The following is a 22,297-nucleotide window of genomic DNA, read 5'->3' as shown; positions in this document are numbered from 1 at the left end:
GGTGAGCTTGGCTGGCTCTGAGATCATCTCTTCAAACTATTGTAGCCATAGCAAAGGACTGGTTTTTTTTTTCTTGTTGAAATAATTGCAAATTGTACTGCGATATAAGAGTACGACACTTCATTACTGGGGTTGTAATCTATGTTTCTTCATAGTGCAAATTGCATGGTTTATATGTGAGGGGTCAGAATTGGCTCCTGAGGTCATTTGGTGTACGTGCCATCTAGAGTATTAATGAAGAAATTGAATCAAGAGCATGTTTTGCCTTGTGTGTGGAAGGCAGGCAGGATCGTGCAGTTCCTCAGCGAGCTCAGAGGAGATCACTGAAAATTAGTGACTTAGCCAGTGTTTGAGCAGGAGCAAAGAAGCTGAAGCAGAAGGAGTTGCAGTGTGTTCAGCTGAACTGAATTGTAAGTGTAATCCTAGTGCCCTCTGTTGCTGGTGGAGCAGCTTCTGTTGTCTGAAAGAAGTACAATGTATTAAAGGCTGGTAGTTTTATATCTACATATGGAGAAGTTTGGTTAACCGTGTATATTGTTAGTGTGTGCATCACTGGGGCAGACTCAAAATACAATTTGGAGGTTGGTGACCCTGTCACTGATGGATGGGAAGAAAAGTATTTTTAAAAGTGTAACTATATGCATTTTTCAGTGGTATTTCAGGCTGGGGCTTTCTTAGGCAGGACATTAACATCATTCCTTACTGGGAGCTTAACATTTTTCTGTGTTTGAGCCTGATTGTCAGGGAGCAGCAGGAAGAGGTTGCTCTGCAAGGGAGACTGCCAGCAGCCAAGAGTGACAACAAAGAGTGTGATCCCACACTACCCAAACAAGAGGAGTGGAGCAGTCCGATGACAGTATCCAGGGACAGCCAACAGCCCCGTTTGCCAGACAGGCCTGTAGTCATGAAGCAAGTCCAAGGTCAAGTCAGCTGGTCAGGGCACGTGGCCAGGTGCAGGCATACCTGGAGCATGGCTCAGGCAGGGACCAAGGGCAAGACTCTGAGCTTCAGCATAGCTCCCAAGCAAAAGAGGGAAACCCCCAACAAGGCTTTTCATAGCTCTTTCTGACACGGCTCTTCTCATAGCTCTCTGGCAGCACTGCAGTGGAGCTAGCCTTAAGCACAGCCAGCTGACCCCCTAGGAAGCGGTGAAGAGAGAGTGCACAGGGCCTTGACACTGACCTTTGAGTATCACCTCTTTGCCTGGAGGAGGTAGCTTCAGTCAGCTATGCTTTCTTCTCTTGTGTTCTTGGACATATTCGTTGACAACTGTGAGGCTGTGAAAATATTAATAAACTTCTGATCCAATTTGCTTCACAGTTTACCCTATTATCTTCATGTATATTGAGCTGGGTAGGAAGAAGGTGGATCCCTGTGGGACTCCACACGTGAAGATTTTGGAGCAGAGAGCAGCACAAGGAAACCACTGTGACTTGCTCAGCTCTGTCACAGGACAACTGACACCTGCTCACTACAAGGCTGATAATTTCTACTTTCAAGAGGCAGTAGGAGTCCAGTGATGATCATACCAGACCTGAAGGGAGCGCTCACCAAGGCTTGCAGATCTATAAAGGACAGTGGGGTCTCAGCCAAGCATAAACCACTCAACAGTTTTTCTCTGTAGGTAATATACATCCTGCTGCAAGACTCTGAAATGTCTGATTTTTTGGAGTTTTTGTGGTATGATAGCTCCTTCAGAAAAGTGAATTCTGCCTTTTTTTCCTTTTAAGTGTGGTGAAGATAATTAATGTTTAAGGGAAATATTATGCAGCTCATCATTTTAACAAAACGATGAGGGAACAATATTAAGGACTTACTGGGAAGGGCCACGAGCTCTCTGTGTATATCACTGTTTCTGTGCTGGTAATACTATAGTTAGTTTTTTACATATTAAAGAAACCTTAGAAATTGCTGCCAGCATGATAATTAATTTTATGCTCAAAAGCACAACTTGAATCAGTGTTCCCTAGAGACCGCAGCGGAGATATCACACCTTTGTGAAAAAGCAAGTGTAAGAGTGGGGCAAACAGGAAATATTTGCTGTTCTGCTTTACAAGTTGAGGGAAGGAACGGTGCAGCGTTAAGGCGTTAAAGATGTCTTTTGGATTAACAAGATACATAAACAATCCTCACAAACCAGAGGGGAAAAGGTAGTATGATTGTGTGATGGAATAGCAAAAGGAAGGCGAGAATTAACAGGATCAAGACTATTGGAAAAATACAGGAAAAAGGGGTGAAGAAAAAGCGAATTAGGCAGAAAGAAGAAACTCACTGGAAAGGACAAATAGCTGGGCCAAAAGCTACTAGAAGAAGATGCATTTATTTTGAGAAGATGGAAAATGATATGTATAACAATCCTGGAAAACATGAAGAAGGGGAAAGAAAACATTGAAATAGAAATGGTATCTTCTGTAAATTGTATAATACCAAGAAGACTGTCAGATATGAAGAAATTCTTTAATTAAGGTACTTGCTGAAAACAAGTGATTTCGTTCTAAAGCTTAATAGTGATTTTAAAATGTATACTTTTTGAAAGGTGGACCATTTCCCAATTTGTATAAGGACCATAGGACAGATACTGCATCTGGGCATTAAATTCCATTCTGAATTTTGCTAGTGGTAATTCAAAGCTACATATTTATACTTAGCAGTAAAAGAGGAACTAGCTAGTTCTTAGAAAAGTTACTGTCTCGATATTGCTAACCAAATGAAAGTTTATTGATATCCTGGAAACTGTGTATGGTTCATGGTGTAACGAGAGACATGTCTACCTTCATGGTGTAATAAGTAGAATATCAAGCAACAGCTAAATCTAATGTTAGTTTACAGATTCACTGATTAAGGCTAGGAAGTGAAGAACAGTGTTGCCATGGTGAAGTCTATATGATAAAGCACAAGAAGAACGAGCTAGTGAATAATTGATACATGTCTAAGATTAGAAACGATCATTTACAGTGTGCTCTTTGATATTCATGCATGCTTTTTACTTTAAAAAACCTCAGAGAAACACATTAGCATAGACTGTGACAGGTTTTTGCATAAACTTTTAAGCAAAGTACCAATGGCTTATGAGTGCAGGGACACACAAATATACAGTTATTGCAGTGCTAAGATTGAGAATTCAGGCATAAACCAAAAAGTTCAAAAATGGAAGGCTTTTAGCATGGGATGTATTTGGCCAGGCTGCATGTATTACTGTATTTCTTAAAAATGTAGCAGAAATAAATAAGAATGTGTGTCATAAGATTCAGTAAGACAAGTTGTAAGTTTGTGCCTGTGTGCTTACCTCCTTCTGGTTTTAGTCATATAAAATAGCTCTTAATTTAATTTTTAAAGCTTTGGTTTAGAAGTAAGGTGTCCTAGGCTATCTTGAATTAAGGAACAGTACTTACAAGTGTCCTGATAAAGCTTTTTCAAAACAGATTAAAAATCTGACTGCTGTTGCAAAGGTATCTCTGAGTAAAGTAATGGAAATCTATTTTCTGGGATAAACATTGTAGATCTGCTGGAGCAAAGAACTGCAGGCATCGTGCCTTTTATAAACAGTTTTGCTTAATAAATGTGTCATTTGTTTTTATGAATGTATGACGGAAATCAGTGAACATACACAATAGTTCTAAATACAGACCAGCTGCTCGGTAACAAACTTTACTTGTCATAAATTCCTTTTTAGCAATCCCAGTAGCAAGTGCTATTTTTCATTATTAATTAGCCCCACTAAAATAAACAAAATACATGCAGCTGGCTTGCATACAACAATCCTGAGGTTGGAGGTGTTGTTTATTCTGCTTGCAAGCTGAATGAAATTATTTAGGGAAAAAAATTGACTGATATGAAGTAATCTCTGTATCAATATTGTGTGCTTAATTTCAGGGTTTTTTTTCACTCTTTTAATGCCTGAAGTTCGCAAACCATCTTAGAGTAAATGCCCCATTAAAGCAAACATCTCTTCATGTTCTCTAGGGTAAGTAAAGTTATAACCAGGTTATGAACATATATTTAGAACTTAAAAAAGGATGAATTGGAACGAATCAAAACTAATTCAATAGTTCCTGTGAAGTAGTGATGGCAAATATCAAAGGATACAATTGAGAGATGCCTTAAAGAAGGATGGCAAATATCAGCATCAGGTTCAATTTTAATTAATTTACTGCCTAGAATAAGTAGGGAGTAGCATACAGCACGTAACAAAAAGTTCAGATTTGTATTACATGATGAGGCACTTGATTTCCTTCATTAACTTCTAAAGCTGCACAGGCTTCCTGCACATTTTTCTGCTTAAAAATAGGCAAACTGCCACTAATGATTATAAATGAATCAAGACATGCAAGCTGAGAGGAAAAGGAGAGGGGTTGTCTTTCTTAAACATAGTAGGGATAGAGGATCATAAAGGTACTAGGTATGTATAAAACTGATCAGCAAAAGTGATCAGCATTTTTGTCAGCTGGTTTGTAGTATGCTTAAATATTCCTGTTTCCCACAGATAGACGTATTTAAAGATTGGGTTTTCAGGCTTGATTTTTGTTGTCTGTCCCAGAACCGAGTCAAATGTAAAACTTGCATTGGTGTTTTATACATTGATGGTTTTATACGGACCAACCATGGTCTGTGTAGAAGAAACTGTATTCAAAACCTGTATGTTTTTCATACTTGTATTATATGCACAATGCTTTAACAATGGATTCATACTGAACAGGAGAGAGGCTTTGTGTTGTGTCTGAAGCAATGATCCGTGTATATGTAATAGTAATACTTTGTGGTGTCCTCTTCAAAAAGATCTTGATGTAGCTGCTTGGTGGAATGGTTGCATTTCTCCCTGCATTCTTCAGTCAACGTTACATTAGATATTAGAAAACAGCCTTATTCATTGCAAAAAAGGCTAGGATTTTCCAGCACATTGAAGGTCTCGGATATACATGTCATTGGGGAACGTGAACTTGATAAATGTACCTTTGAGAAAAGATTTGTGAAGTTTATTTTTGAGAGAGGGGGGTTCTAGCTGGGCAGTTAAAATATAAGTGGAAACGATACAGATCAAAAGCTAGTAACTGTAATTAACCTCAAAATTGAAAAGCACTTATCTTTTAGCATGGCCCCATCATTAATGGGAGACTCTTCAGTGAATGGCAGCTGTTGTCTGGACCTTGCCTTCCTATTTGTCCCATTGAAATGAAAATCAGAGGGCTGCGAAGGTTTCCCTCCGGACGTTGGACTCGGCAGTTCCTCGGGTGCTGCTCCAAGTGGGGTCATGGCGTCAGCAGCAGAGGTGCACTTTCTGTGAGTGGCCCTGCACTATGTTGTGAAGTTCTGCTGAGTGGAGCTGACGTGGGCTGGGTTTTGAGGTCTACTGGTCAGTTAAAATTGTGTTATAAAATTAAACATAGCAAAGGAAAGCTGTGTCATTGCATAAACACTACAGACACAGTTATTTTCCTTAATTAGCTTTTCAGAAGTCTTGAAGTAACATCTTGGAAAAAATGGCAGCATCAAAGCCTGTCTGTTTATATGCATACGCCTCCAACAAAGGCAAAGGGGCTATCTTCTTTTTAATAGATTAGTGAAGGGTTAAGCCTGTATTTCAGCTACTTGGTATTTGCTGTTTTTCCGTTATATTTCTATGGAATTTAGATTACTTTTTTCTACGCCTTATTTCCCATATAGATTGCTAAGCATCAGTAAATGAATTCCATGTATGTTACTATCTATGATTTGCATACAGGAGAACATTAACATTGAAGTTGCATGCATTTCTTAGTATTTGTTTACATTCTTTCTTTATAAGTGGTTTCATGCAGAAAAGCAGATAGTGCTGAGTATTGCAAAGCACAGATATTCTCAAGTTTCTCTCTCAAAACTTGAAAGTGTATTATGTAGTTTTTCCACCTGTTTTTTAATAGAATGATAGACAGTTGTCAGAGGCTTCAGTGTCAGACGTGAACAGATCTGAATCTTCCTCTGAGCACAGTGGAGAACAAGAACGCATCAAGGGCCTTGCTCACTATTAATACTTTTCAGAAAAGGATGTTTAGTCAAGATAGATGTTCATCTTGTTTTCTTTTTCAAGTTTTGAATAAAGTGTTCTCTGCTTAATTCTGAAGCAGTTTGCTGGCAGCATGATTAACAGTGGTTCATTGTACGACCGAGGAAAGCAATATTGATTGCAAGTATAAAGGCGTCCTTACAGTTGCTTTCTGAATTGTTTAGTTTTCCTAAATTAAGTAATCTTTTAAAGAATTTTGCAACTGAAGGTCTTTTTTTTAATTTATCTATTGTTTTGGAAGTCTTCATGATTCTGATTCCAATTTTGGTTTTGAGATTGTCATATACATGACAGCTAGACAGTGCAATTGCTAAAGGTATTATTCAGAACACTATTATTATCAAGTTTGGGCACCTGGAGTTTGGTTTTGTATTTTTTTGGCAGATTACTCATATTTAGGAACTTCGGCTCTAATAGTTCAAATTTTTCACTTCACATTGGGATTGGTATTTCTTTTTTGTCTTTTTTTTGGCATTAAATATTTTAATGAGTAAGTGGGCAGCAAACTGATTGGTATTCCAAACTAAAAAAGTTACTTACATGCTACTTCTGTTAGTCTGTCTTCTTAATTATTCACTCTGAAGGCCTCTATGTATAAAGGCATAACAGGTAAGTCAACTGTAAGTCAAGGGGAGGCCTTGCTTGGTTGTTATTTAGGTTTATTATTCAATTTCTACTCTTTTTTATGTAAAATAATAAAGAATTACTTGAGATGGAAAAAGAAAAAAGTAATGCTGTACTACAGAATTTGCCTCTTAATTAGACAAAGGAAATTTAAAAAAAATTAAAGAGATGGCTAATTTTATAACATGAAGGGAAGGTACTGGCTGCAGTGAGTGTTTTGTTTGTTTTTTTCCTTAAGCTACTTAGCTAGGGAAAAAATTTATGCAGATCATGATAGGAAAAGGGTCTCTGGAAAATAGATTTCTGTTCTACCATTTTTGATACCCGTTTTTCAAATTGTTCTCTCTGCTCGTGCCTGCAAGAAAAGCTGGAAAAGTTCAGGTCTAAATCTTGTTCGCAATGCTTTGTACAAATTACATAAGAGTTTCATCCAGAGTTAGTTTATTGAAGATTGCAGTGTCTGGGTCGCTAAAGCTGCTTGCATATCTGATTAATCAAAACAGAGTGCAGAGGGAGATCAGAAAAGGGAAAACTATTTAATGAAATGCCAGTTTAGAGATCCAATTTAATTAAAACTAGCAAAACAAAAGTAGTAGTTCCTATCTGAAAACTATTGCAGACAGCCACATCACAGAAGCCTACTAAAATAAATATCAGATTTTTGTCCCCAATTAAAATCTGAGTTTTTTTATAAGAGGATTATTTTTCATATTTTTGTTAAAATGGACCTCCACTCTTGCTGTGGTCACCAAACCAACGCTTGCTGCACCATTAGAGATGCTTGCAGTAGGACAGCAAGCCACAGAACTCTTCTGAGAATGCAGCGCTGTCCTGCTGGTGGCAAGGGCAACACCCCACCACCATTTACCTTCGTTTTTAGTCATGTATAGAAAACTCCTTACCTTTTAAGCAATAAAGTGTTTTCCCTTTATTACTTTGACTCCCAACGAGGCCACGGTTATGTGATCACTTTCACCAGGAGGAAATCAAGTGCTGATGCTGGAAAATGAGATCCCTTCCTCCTACATCCTGGTCTGTCCCGCCAGCTCTCTTGTGTTGGCCATGCTCAGGTCTTCCCAACAAAAGTTAATGTGAAGTAGAGGGGGGTTGGTTTTTTTTTATTTGTGGTTTGTTTGGTTTTTTTTAATCCTCTATGTCAGATGTTAGGGCCTTTTTAAAATACCATCTCATTCTGTCCTCTTCACTTTTGAAATCCTTGATAAATACAAGTTATTCAAGACTGATGGGCAGTTTTGAGGTGAAATTTATGTAGAACTGTTGTGTTTTGAAAAGTTCTCTTATAAAATAGCCAGACACACAAGAGCTTAAAACTAGAATGGCGTGGCATTTATTGATATTAATTTTCAAAGTTTTCATCAATGTGGAGCTCTCCAGAGAGCCAGCATGAAGCAATCAGTGACCATGGTGGGAGGCAATAATCCATGTACTGCCACCCTGCTGGCAAACAAGGTTGATCCCTGCCTTCACTCCCAATTTTTAATAGTTGAGGTGTTTATTTTGTATCATTTCATCTTCTTTTCTACTAGTGAATTAAGTAAATGTTTTTAGGACCACAGAATGTTTATTAGTGAATTGCCTTTGCTAATAGTAATCAGGTCGTGTGGGTATAGTGTCAGTTGGTAAGGTGAACATTTTAGTCACAAATTAGGTAAATGTAAAAGAAACACATGATCTTATGTATGTTTGGTAAGAAACGATCTGCCAAGTTGAGCTCTAGGGATTGTATAATAACACATCAGAGAATAGTGCCTTCCACGTAGTGGTATGTTTATCAATCTGTTTCAGCGCATGAAAGATGCATCTCAGACTCTTCATTTAGTAAATGCATTTAGTGCATTTACTTACTGTGCAAAGCAACATAGTTACCAGAAAAGGCTCCTGTATAAGAGACCAGTATGTTGGTATAAGAGTTGAAGTATAAACAAAGACTAATACCAGTTGTCTTTGAGAGCATGAGGAGAAAGCAGGAGGACCGGAGGTGTATGTACAGTGTGAGCTGTATTGTTGTGCAGAAATGCTCATGCTGCCTTTTTGAGCTGCTTGCACCAATTCAGACCTGCAGACTGCTCAGGCCTGGCCAGGCAAAACCAAATGAGAAGTGCGGTTAGTTGGGTAGATGCAAGCAACTGGTAGAGCTCTGCTACTTCCAGCACCCAAACCAAAAGCTTTACATTGTGCTGCACAGCAATAGCTGGTCTGAAGCAAGCGCAGATGTTCCTGGTATGGCATTGCACTCCATGGACTGGCTGAGTGCATCCCTGCTGCCTGGGAGGTAGTTTCTCCCCTCTGCATTAAATACTTTAAAAAAATGAAAAATACAACTTCTCTATGAATATAAATGGATAACTTCCCCAGCTAAGCTTATTCTCACTGTGGAGCTTATTCTCACTGTGGTACTTAATCAGTTTCTGGGCAAGCATAGGAAGGGAAAGACTTTCAAATTGGCAAGCGTGGGGAAATCATTAAGTGGAATATTTTTTATGAACAATAAAGTGATACATGGCCAAATAGTTTTGGGTTTTTTTTCTCATTCACTAATGTTTGAAGTACTGGTTTCATAGAATCATAGAATCATAGAATCATTGAGGTTGGAAAAGACCTCTAAGATCATCGAGTCCAACCGTCAACCCAACACCACCAGGCCCACTAAACCATGTCCCTAAGCGCCTCATCTACACGTCTTTTAAATACCTCCAGGGATGGGGACTCCACCACTTCCCTGGGCAGCCTGTTCCAATGTTTCACCACTCTTTCAGTAAAGAAATTTTTCCTTACATCCAATCTAAACCTCCCCTGCCGCAACTTGAGGCCATTTCCTCTCGTCCTATCGTTAGTTACTTGGGAGAAGAGACCGACACCCACCTCGCTACAACCTCCTTTCAGGTAGTTGTAGAGAGCGATGAGGTCTCCCCTCAGCCTCCTTTTCTCCAGGCTGAACAGTCCCAGTTCCCTCAGCCGCTCCTCATAAGACTTGTGCTCCAGACCCCTCACCAGCCTCGTTGCCCTTCTCTGGACACGCTCCAGCACCTCAACGTCCTTCTTGTAGTGAGGGGCCCAAAACTGAACACAGTATTCGAGGTGCGGCCTCACCAGGGCCGAGTACAGGGGCACAATCACTTCCCTACTCCTACTGGCCACACTATTTCTGATACAGGCCAGGATGCCATTGGCCTTCTTGGCCGCCTGGGCACACTGCCGGCTCATGTTCAGCCGGCTGTCGACCAACACCCCCAGGTCCTTTTCCGCCAGACAGCTTTCCAGCCACTCTTCCCCAAGCCTGTAGCGCTGCATGGGGTTGTTGTGGCCGAAGTGCAGGACCCGGCACTTGGCCTTGTTGAACCTCAGACAGTTGGCCTGGGCCCATCCATCCAGCCTGTCCAGGTCCCTCTGCAGAGCCTTCCTACCCTCGAGCAGATCAACACTCCCGCCCAACTTGGTGTCGTCTGCAAACTTACTGAGGGTGCACTCAATCCCCTCATCCAGATCATCAATAAAGATATTAAACAAGACCGGCCCCAGTACTGAGCCCTGGGGAACACCGCTCGTGACCGGCCGCCAACTGGATGTAACTCCATTCACCACAACTCTCTGGGCCCAGCCGTCCAGCCAGTTTTTGACCCAGCGCAGAGTCCACCTGTCTAAGCCATGAGCCGCCAGCTTCTCTAGGAGAATGCTGTGGGAGACAGTGTCAAAGGCCTTGCTGAAGTCCAGGTAGACCACATCCACAGCCTTTCCCTCATCCACTAGGCGGGTCACCTGGTCATAGAAGGAGATCAGGTTGGTCAAGCAGGACCTGCCTCTCATGAACCCGTGCTGGCTAGGCCGGATCCCCTGGTTGTCCCGCTCATGCCTTGTGAGCGCCCTCAAGATGAGCCGCTCCATAATCTTCCCCGGCACCGAGGTCAGGCTGACAGGCCTGTAGTTCCCCGGATCCTCCTTCCGGCCCTTCTTGTGGATGGGCGTCACATTGGCAAGCCTCCAGTCTTCCGGGACCTCCCCCGTTAACCAGGACTGCTGATAAATGATGGAGAGCGGCTTGGCGAGCACCTCCGCCAGCTCCCTCAGCACTCTCGGGTGGATCCCATCCGGCCCCATAGACTTGTGAGTGTCCAGGTGGCATAGCAGGTCATTGACTGCTTCCTCCTGGATTACGGGGGGTTCATCCTGCTCGCCGTCCCCGTCTTCCAGCTCGGGGGGCCGAGTACCCTGAGGATAACTGGTCTGCCTGTTAAAGACTGAGGCAAAGAAGGCATTGAGTACCTCAGCCTTTTCCTCATCCTCAGTGACAATGTTCCCCCTTGCATCCAATAAAGGATGGAGATTCTCCTTGGCTCTCTTCTTGTCATTAATATATTTGTAAAAACTTTTTTTGTTGTCTTTAACGACAGCGGCCAGATTGCGTTCTAGCTGGGCTTTTGCCTTTCTCATTTCCTCTCTGCACGACCTAACGAGATCCCTGTACTCTTCTTGAGTCGCCTGCCCCTTCTTCCACAAGTGGTAAACTCTCCTTTTTTTCCTGAGTCCCAGCAAGAGCTCCCCGTTCAGCCAGGCCGGTCGTCTTCCCCGCCCATTCTTCTTACGGCGTACAGGGACAGCCTGCTCCTGCGCCTTTAAGACTTCCTTCTTGAAGATCGTCCAGCCTTCCTGGACCCCTTTGCCCTTCAGGACCGTCTCCCACGGGACTCTCTCAACCAGCGTCCTGAACAGGCCAAAGTCCGCCCTCCGGAAGTCCATGGCTGTGGTTTTGCTGCCCCCCCTCCTTACTTCACCAAGAAGCGAGAATTCTACCATTTCATGGTCGCTAAGCCCAAGACGGCCTCCGACCACCACATCTCCCACCAGTCCTTCTCTGTTAGTAAACAGCAGGTCGAGCGAGGATTTTCTTGATTTCCTTGATTCTTTCACAGAATATTTATTTACAAATATCCAAAATAATGTATTTTATCTTGTAATTTTGCCTACTTTTAACCAGCACAAACTTAGTAAATGAATTAATGAAGTTAATTTTATTCCTAAAACTCAGTCAACAGTAATTTTAATGTTTGCCTTTACTTTTATTTCAATTTAACATCTTGACATAAAGATACTAATACTGAACCTTACTCTGTAAGTATTCAAAATATCCAGCTATTTTACCAGTAACTTTTTTTAACAAGAATTTTTTATAAGTGAAGATTGTTTCAGTGTTCAATGGAAAGGGGAGATTAGTGCCAGAACAACAAAGTATTTACATGATCCTCTGCAGGGATTAATGTGTTCTCTGCACGAATTATTTCTCTTAATAATCATTATCATATTACGATCTCAGAATTAATTACAACTTTGAGTGGGAAATAATTTTAGCTGCCTTTGATTCATTCTCCTATGTTGTTTGTTATGTTCTTTTCTTAGTAAGTTACATTTCTCATGAAGGAAAAGCAACTCCTTTGCACTCCCCGTTCCTGCATCTCTTTGTTTTTTCCCTCACTTTTAGTTGCAAATGTGAGTGGTGCAGTTGCTGTTTTGAACCCCACCCTTAGGGTTGCTAGGCAGAGGAACTTCATTGCGTAAGTAACCTGTTACTGAACAGGCTACTGCAGCCCTAACCAGCCATCTAACGAACAGCCAAGTGTTAAAGGAAATAACTTCTGCCGTTTACTGTTTGGAACCAGACTTTTTAAACAGGAAAAAACGAAGCGGTAAATTTGTTTTACAATAACAAAACAGCTAAAGAGAAAGAAATCTTTCCCAGCAGAAACTAGTATAAAACAAGAATATAAATGCCTGAAAATAACTGTCAAAATAGTAAATCCTGAAAATGGATGATAACATCATGCATTGCAAATGCTCGATTGCTTTTTTTCAGTTTTGAGGTTTAGGGATGTGGATTCGGTCTGGGTCCACCTCTGGCTTCTGGACTGATTAGTGAGTGACCTCAAATGAACTGCACAGATTTTGTGAGATAGTTTCTGGTTTGTTCTGTGCAATAAATATTTGACTCTAATAATTCAGATCTTGACATTCCATATCAAACTGATTTCTCCATCCCTGTTAAGTGGTAAAATATAAATCACCCAAAGCAGAAGCATGTGTGTAAATATTTGAAATAGGGTAGTAATGCTTTCTGACAAATAGTACTACAAATTTGGTTGGCAAAAGTTTGTGTGCATTTCAGCATGTTCTGGAGATTATTATCTGACCATCAGTTTTTATTAGCGCTGTCTTAAAGTTGATAAACACAGAAATATTAGGAGAGGATCATATGAAGCTGCATGTGGGAGAGAAGCAGAGAGCAGAGCCTGGAAGGGTGGTGAGATAGTGGATATGAATTTCAGGTGAGCAGGCAGGGTGCTGTGAAAACAAAACTAAGCAGGTACAAAACTGTACAGGCCTTAAAGGTGCAAAGTTAAGATACAGTGTTAGGAACAGGTTTGCAATAGCTGGTGACATTTCTGAGACTAAATTTTTCCCTGTCGTTAAACTTAAGGTCAGCTAAGAAGAGCTCTTTTGTTGGTTCTTTGGATTCTGGTCACTGTTGGCTTTAGGGTTTATCTGTAGGTAGATAAAATAGGCAGTTACTCGACCATTCGGCTGGTGGAAGCAGCTAGACAGCTCAGTAAGACCTACTTTGGTCCTGCCTTTCCTTTGCCTGTGGCTTTTCTTGAGTGGTGGTTCAAGGACTGCAAGGTGGCCAGGGAGCAGGTCTTTGCCTTCTGCTGCACAGACGGGCATAGGCTGCTTTCTGCTTTTCTCATTCGCCAAGGGGCCAGAAAGGACAAGGCAGCCCTGATAATCCCCTGGGTGGCTTTTCTCAGAAGCAGCCTGTACCACCCTTACCTCCCCCAGCGCCATGAGAGCATGCCTGCTTCTTCATCTCAGCCCTACCACTTCTCCCTCCTTCTTCCTCTCCACTCCGCACTGCAACTTCGCATCTGCTGTTGCAAAATTGTGAGCCGGCTTTGCGAAGCAGCTGCCGGTCTCACTGGGCTAAGGGCCTTTGCTTCTGGAAATTACACCATCTGGCCATACACCAGAATGCAGTATATGGAATTTATATTTAGATCACCTTGTATCTGGCATCTGGGCTTTATTTATCTGCGTGCTTGATGAGACGTGGTTTGAGCACTTTCTTCTGTGGATGATATTCTACGTAATGTATCTATTGTCAGTTCTCAGTTGCCACGGTAAAAGATGTTCCATAAAAATAGTTGTTCTTTCTGTAGAGCTGTCATTTCTATTGGTGGGAGCTGCACGTGAGATGCCATTTATTATTGGTGTCTGTTAGAATTATCAGACACAGAGAGGGCTGGTAAAGAACATTTTGCCCTTGTAATTAGACAGATCAGTTCTGACCATCTGCAAAGATGGGCTAATGCATGATGGGTCCAGCAGTACTGAGTATTCTGATATTAAGCTACGTTGTGCTATATATCTCAAGTTTCTATCACTAGGGCTGGGTTGTGGGGTGTGGGTTTGTTTGTTGTTTTTTTTTTTTGCTTTTCACGTGTGCTTTTGTATAAAGGAATCTTTGTCATAGCTTAAGGACGAAAGAAATGACGCTCTTAAATGTACACGAAGTCATGCTGCAGGAAGGCCAACAGAGGGTGCTGGAGTGATGCAGGTCTTCACTAGTTTTTTTGTTTTCTGGAGAACAATGTGTATTTGACAAACCTTATTTTGGGATGACTTACTGTACAGCTGTGGAGTTACGGCATTGTGCGTTTAATGCCATAATTTTCATACTTTCAAATATTATTTTGTGTTACGAAGATTATTTCAGAAATGCCTGTTAAGCAATAATATTTACAAGAACAATGTGTACCTACTTAGGGCATTTATTAATTTTCTTTACCTCTAAAAAGAGATACAAATGAAAATCCTGCTTTTTCAGAAGAAAAAGTTGGGCAGAGTGAAAGTGCCAATGATCTCTGTGACTTATACATGTTGTATTGCACGTATTTTGAGACTGATATAACAAAGCACTGATATGAAAGTCATGGTTTGGTGTGAATAATACTTATGTAGAAATAACATACTTACCAAGAAATGTCTCAAGGAGGATGAATAAAAAGTTAGACAGCATATGACAAATCATTGTGCAACACTTTGCAGTTAATCTAATGATATCCATACTGTACTTTATTTCAGGTTCCTCGTTTTTATCCTTGTTCAGGGTCTGGTTTCTACTCTGGTTGTAGAGGAGACTGTGCCCTTTATATACTGGACTGAAAAGGTGGTGTGTTTGCACATGGTTGTAACGTTTGACTGGAGACTGCTTGATTCAGCTTGCCCCTGTTCTTTGAAGTAAAGTATGTCCATGAAAGTCAGTATTTACAGGGTTGCCCGAGAGTCTGTTATGGAAAGCACTCCCTTCCTCTCCTCCTGACCCTCCTCCTCCCCCCTAAGCGAAGGGTAAGGACTTCAGGCTACCAGACATTGGAAAGTGCAATTTATCGCATGGATATGCAAAACCAGGCGATGGCTTTTAAGATGCAGTCTCTCGTAGCTGCACAGATGTGATATATGATGGACTAAATCCACTCCGTTGCATTGATGATGATACCCTGAAGTATTCCATGTTATTAGGATTTTCTTTGATGAGTTTAAAACTTGATAACCCATTTTTGTCCAAAAATCTTGTACGTCTCTGACAGCATCTTGCAGACATGAACGGACTTCTCAGTGGGAGATGAGGAACTAGCGTAGTTTCAGGAACCTGTCAGATCTACCGTCTGTCACTTCTCATTTTCCAAAATCAAAAAGCATCTAAACAATAGGGCCTTATCTTGAAAATGCATCTGGAGTCTAGCATACAAAAAGATACCCAAATTTGCAGAAAGTTTGAAGGAACAATCTGAGCCATGACTGCCCTGTCGATCTCAGTGACTTTTGACTCAGAAGCCACAGTTTGATAGTTCTCTTTAACGTTCAGGAAACCTGAACTCTTGCATAAACATGCAAGAAGAGAATTAGCCAGACTTACAGTAGTGCTTCTTAAAGTGTGGGCAGAACTACTATTGTGTTTTTATGGAAAACAGCTGCAAAGGGCTATCCAGAAGGAAAAAGGCATTGAAGAGAGAGAAATAAAAATGTATAAGCCCTTTAATAATACATGGTGAAGTGGTGAGGGTGGTTCCAGTTCTTAAGGGAAGGGTGGTGAGAGGAGACAGGGTTGTAAAACACCACTTTATGAGATAGCAGAAAACTGAGTTATCATTTGCTAATATCAACTCAGTAGATCTTTTAATTAAGTAAGTGTCCTATCAAACATTTCATGGGGCTGAACAGGTCAAGTAACGTTGGAGTTGGACTGTCTTGTTTGCTGCCATGGGTCTGGAGTATTCAGATTGAGATACGGTGTTCAAGAGGCTGCTCTGACAGCACTGTGGTTGTCCAGATGGGGTGTGACTCTGTCCTTGGAGGAATTCAGTGCTTTGGTTGGACAAGGCCCTGAGCAACTGCATCTCGTATTCAAGTTAGCAAACAAGGTGTCTTACTCATGCCACAGATCTATGTAGCATTCATCACTCCCCAAGCTCACAGAGAACATTCAAACTGTCCTCATAGTAAAAAAATTCAAGTTGGATTTGATAATCCAGCATTATGGGCCTCTGGGCATATCCATCATGGGACAGCGCTCTCCCTCCAAAGTGCGGTACCCACATCTGCTGCCAGTGGTTTTGAACACAGATATGGTGCGGGTGGAAGTCTTGGCTTCAGAGCCTTTGTGCATGTTGGGATCTGCTCAAAACTCTCAGCTTCCTTTCCATCACCACCTTTTGAAACGGCATTAAAACCTAGGATGCACTGACAGTAACATGGCATCGTATGATGAGCGTGTTGCTCAGAGGACGAGCACCAGACACAACTTCATGCTCCTTTGGTACCATGACCGGGGGAATCCAGGGCATAAATCTGATGTGCAGTAAGAACAGTCCTGCAGTCCAAAAGCCATCTCTGTGTCAGGATTTTTGGGAGCTGAGAAGATTTCAGCCAGTCTAGGTGAGGAAATGTTGCAACGCTAGCTTTGTGCTGCTTCCATATAGCATAAGAGCAAAGGTACATAGCCTGTCTCAAAGAATGGTTATGGGTGAATAACTTTTGTTTCTGAGCCTGCAGCTGTTATTAGACTGAATTAAAAAATTGGCTGCCAGATGCCTGTAGGTGCACCAAATAGAAATATAATGTTTCCTGTTCTAATAGGAACCTTGCAGTTATACCCGAGTAGTAAAAGTAGATTCCTACTCTCAGCATTTTTATTTTCCAGAGCCACCACTTTGTTTACTTCTGCTTAAGGAATTACAGCACAACTCAGTTTCTGCTGAGTTGCTTATAGTTTCTGACCAGAAATCTACAAAAAACCCCCATCTAGTTCATATTGTCAGTGTAAAGACAAGTTGTAATTTAAAAAATTTACAACATTTGTATATAAAATTTTCCCACTTGTTTTATGTCTCTATCCAAGAACATGAATTCCTGGTAAGAAAGTATGCAATAATTCTTTTAACAGCATCTATTATGAAATGTTTGGTAGATAAATACAATTTTTAAGGTCATGTTTTAAGACTGGAATTTTGTTTAATCTTTTGTTTAATCTGGGAGCAGCAATATATCGTGTTGTCCAGGTGACTGAAGGTTAAGATGACTGTTATTTTCCCTAGGTAGTTGTGATGGCTCACAATGCAAAACAGTGATCTCCAGGAAGCAAGCAAGATAGCGTCCAGACTGCTTGCAGTTAACCCATCTCTGCCTGAACTAGAAAACTATTTATGAAAATTACATTGCAAAATAAAAGCATTAAGAGAGCTCACTACTGGAAACTGTCGCTTCAGGGAAAGGTAAGACTTTGCATTGATTATCTAGTCATTACGGATTTACATGAGATTTTTCTGTTAGAATGATAGTTTTATGTACAATTGCATTTTGTTATTGAATAAAGGTGGCAATTATCCTTTTTTTAGTAAATAGTTAAAAGTCTTTTGCATAGGTGAAAAATATAAAACATGCATATTGGGATTTGGAAGCTCATGTATATGTAGTTCTTACTGAAAAGGATTGTGTGCATGAATTTAAATATTTGGCAATGACAGGTTTGGTTTCTTATGGCCTCACTTTAAATATGAATTACAAAGCTATATTAAGACCATCACATGTGGCATGAGATTGTGCACATACTTTACTACTACTCTTTGTCTTAATGTTAGTGAAAGCTAGCAAACCATTACCAGGAGCTGAAGAAACTTGCGGGTTTTAACTAACCTGATAAAGTGCAAGTGTTTAGTTAAAGCCTTCCTGGGACTGACATTCCTTACAGAAAACAGTTGGCTATATTTGGTTTTGTAAATGCTGATACATGTTTGAAAACAGATGAATAAGCATTTTGTATGTGTACTAAATAAGTATCTGAAATAGCTGCAATTGCTACTGTGCATTTATATCTCAAGGAACCAGGGGAAAAGTAGAGAGCAACATGAGAAGAAATTCATCAGTGTCCTTCTCTTGAACAAAACAAAACCTTTTTTTCCTACTAAAAAAGGTTGGATGGGTTTTAATCTATCATTATTAAGCTGTAGTTAGTCCTTCTGTCATATAAAAATAAGATTGCTTGGAGTTAATTAATTTTGCCCTGTAATTGGCTGTAAGTCACAGCAAATTATATTGTTAGCAGTATTTCTCCTGGAGTACTGGCTTCCATAGTGCTCCCAGTTCTACTCCACTGAAGAGTGAAATATTTTCTTTTGCTTTTAAAGAGCAGTACTATAAAGGTTCTTGACAGGGCCACAGGCTTTTCAATCTGAGTAGTTATTTTTATGTTCTTTGTTGATTGCTTAAATACAGATTTGTCTGTTTCAGCTTTTCTAGATTTTTGGATGATGGTTCTCAGTACATTGGGACAATTATTGTAATAACATTTATTATTCAGTGCCTATTTTATTTTGATGTAGTCTTTTTTTATCCCAGACAGTGCAGATCAACACAAGTAGAAGGATGTATTTAAGCTGTAGAGCACAGAGATCTGTAAACGTGTGATTCTAGACCTGTATGAAGATGGTGATTTTCATTGCCGAGAGATAAGCTGTTCTGTGCTGCAGGACTGTGTATGTGCATGCTGACATGAAAAGGGCTCCATATGGCTGAGTCTGTAAGTTCAGTTTGACTTGTGGTAGGGCTCTAGGACACATCTCTGCAGCAGCATGTGCAATTTCAACCTGGTGTACCATTGGAACATGCTGAAATTCCCGTGTTAGTCACTGAAGGGTGCAAGGGAAACGTCTAACCTGTATAAAATAATGCAGCCACAGGAGTCTAGAGCACGGTCACTAGTGCTCTAGACACAAGATTGAGCACGTATCGTTGTGCCACGTGAGCCAGGAGGGAATGTGTGATGACTGGTCTGGAAAAGTACAACTATATGTAATTACAGGCTCCAAGCTGGGAAATGAGAGCGCCGTTTCCTAGACTACCTTGCGACTGTAATTCTAGGACCTCCTATGTCCCGGTTAAGCAAACTCAGAAAATACTAGATTTGACCACTTCTGGACTAGTTTACCTGTTTTACTGTGCCTTGAAACAACTGATTATCTAATGCTTCTCCTTCACAAAGCAGTTTAAGAAGATAAAACCTCTCAGCAGTTAAGCTAATGGCTTCTGAGTGAAAACGGTATCTCATGGCAGCAGGCTTCCCACTCCAATGAATACAAATTTGGCATATTAGCAGGTGTCTTGTAAATGTCCTTGAACTCAGAGTTGGAATTACATGAATATGCAAACATATTCATGGGCTTTTATTTTCTAAAAGGGAGATGAGACCAACTGACATGATGTGCTCTTGTGAAATCTCTTGTCTTTTACAGTTTAGAAAAAAATCCCAGGGCATGGAGGGAATTATTTAGTTCCATTTAACTAGAACAATGTTGTTTTTTAATTACACTGGTGGCATATCAGAAAAATTAGCAGTACTAAAGTCTGATGAATGTGGGACCTATTATCTTTCCATAGGTTCTCTCAGGTTTTGGAGGATGATGTTGCTGGCATCAGCGAGAGAATGCTAGGGGAGATCGTATCTGTTGCTACTCATAAACATAACTGCCTTATTTCCTCTTATTTATTTTAATGCTGCACTATAAATGTATGCTCTTTGATTTATTTGATCTGATGATATTTTAATAGTATATTTGTCCAGTTCTAAATCAAACTCGATCAGTTCTGTGCCTTTGGCTTTTGGAAGTAATGAATGAAAACTGTCTATTTAGACCCACCAAGGCATGTGACAAGCTATCTGGCAGTAATCTAGGAATGCAATTAAACTTGTTTAATTATGCACTTTGTTTGCTAGGTTAGAGTTTTAAAATTTTGCAAGGTGGAGGTCTCACAGGACATAAAAACTCAACCATTTTATTTTGTTTTAGTGTTTTGACTTAATTTTTCAAAGTTTGAGAAATTCCATTATTTCTTCACTCAGTTAATTGTGAAGCCTGTGTTACCTATGAAGGTCCTAATTTTTACTTAAGTTCTGATAGCAAGCATTGGTTTATCGAGTGTCAAAGAAAAGTGCAGGTCCCAGCAGCTATAGGTTCAGGAAGTTGTTCTCCATTTCGATCTCGCTTTTTGGGGAGACTTAAGCCTGGCTAAACTATGCACATATATGCATGGATTGTAGTGCTTCACAAGCTGATGGATGAGATATTTAAACAGATTGGACTGATACAGGGGAATAAATGAGAGCTAGGTGTCCAAGAATTGAGGTGGAGCATGAATAGACCAGTAGTTTAAAAAATAAAACAAGGGGGAAAAAAAAACAGAAAAGGAAGAACTAAAAATAGATTTGTTTTGTTATTTTTAGGGATTCTTGCTGGTTGCATAAAAATCACTGAACTTAAAAGGTCAGACTACCAATGCTCAGTACCTTTCAGACATTCATTTTAATCTAATGCAGAGATCCAAATGAAGACTGACACTTGGAATTTGGGGGAGGCAATATCATTTTTTCCTAATTAAAAATATCAGTGTTCTAGCTTGAAATCTGTTCTGGGAAACAGATCAGCCTCATTCATCATGTTGTAGCCAACAGTATTGATATTGACTTGAATAAGGTAATAACGTTTTAGGGCTGATAAGCATCATTTAATATTGCCTAAGAGTGGTTTTTGTTTTTCTTTTCATGTTAAGGTACTGTAATAGTTCATGAAAGGATTTTGTCAATATTAATCCCAGAAGGGTTCTTCAGAATCTTTATAGCTATAAGATGTGTGAGTGTCTAAATAATTTGGTTTTTGCTTGTACCTTTTTACTTCCTTAAAAAGGGGGGGGGGGCGGGAAATAAAAAGTGGGAGACCTGCATCTGGTATTAAGGAAAATATTTTTTGTTTAGGAGTGTGCATAGCATGAAAGATACCACAAAATAGGCAGCAATTCTTACTGAAACAGCAAATACTTTAAAAAAAAAAAAAAATCACAAGATGAACAACAAAATCACAGAAAGTATGCCGTTATTTCCAAAGTAAATATTTTACCAAATAGGTTTTTGATACAAGGAACAAGATGTACAAGGAACAGGATGTGATACATATCCAGTACAACACTTTAAACACATTTTAAACTTCCTGGCTTTTCCCTTGCTTATATTTAGATAAAGCTTACATGGTTCCACTCAATGCTATTTTGCTTTGATTAAAACAGATAACATTTTCCCCATGTACGTGGCTGATTTGAGAGCTTTTTTAAGTAGAAGCAATTTTTTCTTGTACGTGTTCCTCCATATAGTAGAATAAGGGAAAGGCTTTCATTCTCCATTCCCCCTATAGAGAAATGAGCTAAACAGTCCAAAGATACAGCTATACTACTACTTTTTCTTTCAGTGCTGATGTGCTATTTTGGGATATGTGCTGACCTACTTTCTATGTTTCCAGAAAGAAAGCTGAAAAAATTTAGCTCAGGTTGCAGAAAGATTTGGATTTATTTTTCAGTGGAATTTTGTACATCCTTTCACATAGATATGCACACACACACACACATTGGTTAATGTGGGGGTTGATGTACAGTAGCAAATCAAGATTGTCAATTTTGGTACAATTTCAACAATAATAGCAGCAGAGATCTGCTGCTAGACACCTGCCTTCAGAGGATTTGAAAGGAAGATGTTTCCAGTCTAGTGGATTCAGAGTTATTCAGAGTTACATGGTAAGATAGAAAGCTTTCAGTTCCCAATTTTGAATAAATTTGATACCTTAGTAGAAACATCCAAAATTGCTGTAAGAATCTCGTTATTATATTTTTTTCCAGTTTCTTCAGCATTGTCTTAGAGACTGGAAGATAAAACCCCTTTGAATCATGTACTTTGACTCCGTGCATCTCTTTATTCAGCACTCTGACCATCAAAGAATGTTCAGCCCATTAGTTTGCCATTCCCAATTAAAATAACGATACATAGAGCTTGGGAATTGTATGAACAAATTATGAGAGAACAAATAATGAGAGATGAAGACCTGCTCCTGCCCTCTGCTTAGGGCAGAAAAAATTCATCAGCCCCGGCAACACTGTGCTCACGTGTGGGCTCTTCCCAGTAGACAGCTCTGCTGGTGGAAGAAATCCTTTTTAGTTTATTGTGCTTCACTCACGATGACTGTAGTGCAG

General features: G+C 40.1%; 1 protein-coding gene across 3 annotated transcripts in view; it reads left to right on the top strand.

Moving 5' to 3' along the window:
- The window catches only part of FRY (FRY microtubule binding protein), a 258,690-nt gene that overhangs the window by 16,315 nt on the left and 220,078 nt on the right, over window positions 1-22,297 (top strand). For 2 of the 3 annotated variants that reach the window (XM_076364288.1, XM_076364287.1), the window contains exon 2: window positions 17,326-17,502. The gene's annotated coding sequence lies outside the window, so the exon portion shown is untranslated. The remainder of the gene's footprint in view (window positions 1-17,325; window positions 17,503-22,297) is intronic. The other variant, XM_076364289.1, reaches the window with a different exon arrangement.

This window comes from Aptenodytes patagonicus, chromosome 1 (genome assembly GCF_965638725.1).
Source record: "Aptenodytes patagonicus chromosome 1, bAptPat1.pri.cur, whole genome shotgun sequence".
In the NCBI taxonomy this organism is placed as follows: domain Eukaryota; kingdom Metazoa; phylum Chordata; class Aves; order Sphenisciformes; family Spheniscidae; genus Aptenodytes; species Aptenodytes patagonicus.
This window is presented reverse-complemented; position numbering and strand designations above follow the sequence as displayed.